Genomic DNA, 3,285 nt, shown 5'->3' with positions numbered 1-3,285 from the left:
CCGTTAACTGACAACAACTCCTGACTGGCCAGAGTTCCAAGGGAGGCAGTTGGAGTGAGAGTCGATGTTAGAGACCCATGGGGTCTGTGAGGGAGAAATTGGAGGATGGAATGATGGTCATGAAGGATAAGAAGGAAACATTAGTGAAGATGGAATCACTATATGTTCAACCAAGCGACCAGGGGATGGAGGCCACCACTGCTGATATGGATGGTGTCTGTGGATCTTTCTGACACGTCCCCCTATTTATGGATAGTTCAAAGAAAAGAGGTCATTTGTGTGAATTGTGTTTTCCGAAAAATGAAAATCTCTTTATCTTGCCTGTAAGTATCGTATTTTACGCCCCATAGGACACACCTAGATTTATTTGGGGGGGGGATAAAGAAAAAAATTTGTATCCCCCCCCCAAGCTTCCCCCGACCCCAGCCCCCAGAACAGGCTGCTGCCTGCAAGCCTTGCGAGCCCGGCAGGAACTCCCGCCCGGCGCGCAAGGCTTGCGGACATCTGCCCGAAGCACGGGGCATGCTCCGCAGCGCGCCCCGTGCTTCAGGCTGCAGGCTGCTGCCCCAAGCCTTACGCACCCAGTGGGACCTCCCGCCGGGCGCCTGAGGCTTGCAGATAGCTTCCTGAAGCCTGGAGAGCGAGAGGGGTCGGTGCGCACCGATTCCTCTCGCTCTCCAGGCTTCAGCAAAAGCCTGCATTCGCCCCATAAGACGCACACACATTTCCCCTTCATTTTTGGAGGAGAAAAAGTGTGTCCTATGGGGCGAAATATATGGTATATCTCTTCTTCTTTCCGCAGTCTGCTTCTTTTGCTATCCCTTAAGATTTAGAAGGGACGCGGGTGGCACTGTGGGTTAAACCACAGAGCCTAGGGCTTGCCGATCAGAAGGTCAGTGGTTAGAATCCCCGTGACGGGGTGAGCTCCCGTTGCTCGGTCCCTGCTCCTGCCAACCTAGCAGTTCGAAAGCACGTCAAAGTGCAAGTAGATAAATAGGTACCGCTCCGGCGGGAAGGTAAACAGTGTTTCCGTGCACTGCTCTGGTTCACCAGAAGTGGCTTACTCATGCTGGCCACATGACCCAGAAGCTGTACGCCGGCTCCCTCGGCCAATAAAGCAAGATGAGCGCCGCAACCCCAGAGTCAGCCACGACTGGGCCTAATGTTCAGGGGTCCCTTGACCTTTAAGATTTAGAAACATAGGGAACCAGGTCATGATTAGATTAATTTTTAAAGATTGTCCTTAGCCCCCCCCTTAGCTGCTTTGAGGGAAATGGCTTGCCTTCCCCCTTCTGGTCATCATCACAAGAAGCGCATCTTTGTTTTGGAGGGTCCTTTGACAAGATGCCCTCCTCAGTGGGTTAAACAGGTTGCTTTGTTCCCCAATAGAGGTTTCTGAAAGTAGGCTTAGCTGCCCGGTGCCCCAAATTTAGCACAGAGATATAGAGTATCAAGAAAGTATCTAGAACCCATTTCTTTATCAGTTTCCCTTTTCTTCCCTAGATTACAAAGTCTCCAAAGGCTCCATGGGCTGATGGTCTCCTGCTGTCTCATGCTGAAGATACACCCCCTGGTCTGTGAGGAGGATGAATGGAAGTCTATGTGATGAAAGGTGGAATTGATGAAAATCAGAAGAATCTTTGTCAGACCATGCGACCAGGGGGTGGATGCCACCGATGACAACATGAATGGTGAGTGCTGATCTTTATTCATCAGGAACAGGAAGGCCAGAGATAATCTGGGTCACTGAGGGGGGGGCGGGAGGTGAGACAGCTTCCTGATTCAAGAAGAGTTCGGGGATGGGATGATGACTTTGGGAAGAGCATCTATTTGCTCTCCAATAGAGGTTTCTGAAAGCAAGTTTAGCTGCTAGATAGAATCAAGAAAGAATCTAGAACCCATTTTCTGATTATTTTCCCTCTTCTTCCCTAGGTTTCAAAGTCTCAGAAGGCTCTGTGGGCTGATGGTCTCCTGCTGCCGTGTCACTAAGATCCATCCCCTGGTCTGTGAGGAGGATGAATGGGATGAAGAGGTGAACGTAATAAAAGATGGGAAGGCGGAGAAAGTGAAAATAAGAAGAATCTTTGTCAGACCATGAGATCAGGGGTTGGATGCCACCGATACCAACATGGATGGTGAGTGCTGATCTTTGTTCATGAGGAACAGGGAGGCCAGGGTGAATCTGGATCACTGGGGGGGAGGGGGAGGCAGCTCCCTGATTCAAGAAGAATTCAGGGATGGGGTGAAGAAGGGAGGAAGGGAGAATAACGTAAGCCACCTGGAGATCCTTGCAGGAAAGATGGGTTATCAACATAATAATAAATGTAAATATTAAGAATCGTTTCTCTTCTTTTCTCTTCCAGGCAGTGACAGCAGTGAGGCCAGCAGCTCCGATACAGCTCTCCCCAGGTTCCCCTTCCCCAGAAATCCAGATAGATAGATAGATAGATAGATAGATAGATAGATAGATAGATAAATAAATAAATTTTGTTATTCTAATAAAGTTCATTTTCAAACACGATAGTCTTCAATCATGATTTAATCCTAGGGGGTACTTTTTCCCAACAGTTGTGAGCATGGTCTACAGTTTTGCTCCTTCCCTTGCGGATGCTACTAGATGGATGCTTTTGCTGAAATTCCTGCATTGCAGGGTGTTGGACTAGATGACCCGTGGGGTCTTTTCCAACTCTACAATTCTGTGATTCCATGCTGCTGTTTGGGCACCTTATGGAGGATTAGGAATCGTGGTGCCTGCCCTCACAGAAGAAGAAGAATCCGATACAGACACCTGGCCATGCAAGAAAGGGCTCCCTTCAGGAGGGTGAGCCAAAAATGGACCGTGATGGTCCATTGATGGAAATGTGGAAAGATCTCCAAAACCACACTAAAATGGTATGTGAATTATCTATAGCAATAAAGACCCTTGTAGGTATCTTCTCAAAATGAGAGTAAGAGCATCAAGTGATACTGAGGACAATCCTAGTTGTGATCCAGAATCTCCTTTCGAACAGAGCTTGTTTCATTCGACACCAGTAGAAGGTCCAAAAAGGGACGCGGGTGGCGCTGTGGTCTAAACCACAGAGCCTAGGACTTGCCGATCAGAAGGTCAGCGGTTCGAATCCCCGTTGCTGGGTCCCTGCTCCTGCCAACCTTACAGTTTGAAAGCATGTCAAAGTGCAAGTAGACAAATAGGTGCCGCTCCGGCGGGAAGGTAAATGGCATTTCCGTCTGCTGCTTTGGTTCGCCAGAAGCGGCTTAGTCATGCTGGCTACATGACCCGGAAGC

General features: G+C 49.0%; 1 long non-coding RNA gene across 2 annotated transcripts; it reads left to right on the top strand.

The window, feature by feature from the left end:
* The first annotated feature begins 205 nt into the window (after positions 1 to 205).
* On the top strand, positions 206 to 2,434 carry LOC310846891. 2 transcript variants are annotated; one of them, XR_014565592.1, is made up of 4 exons: positions 206 to 270; positions 1,504 to 1,691; positions 1,933 to 2,135; positions 2,364 to 2,434. It is a non-coding gene; the product is annotated as an uncharacterized lncRNA (long non-coding RNA). The 2 variants fall into 2 exon arrangements; XR_014565593.1 differs by having other exon boundaries at positions 238 to 323.
* The last annotated feature ends 851 nt before the right edge of the window (positions 2,435 to 3,285 follow it).

The sequence above is a fragment of the Podarcis gaigeae genome (assembly GCF_964106915.1).
Source record: "Podarcis gaigeae genome assembly, chromosome: 6".
NCBI classification, from domain to species: domain Eukaryota; kingdom Metazoa; phylum Chordata; class Lepidosauria; order Squamata; family Lacertidae; genus Podarcis; species Podarcis gaigeae.
Note: the sequence above shows the minus strand (reverse complement) of the source record. Positions and strands in the feature narration are given on the sequence as shown.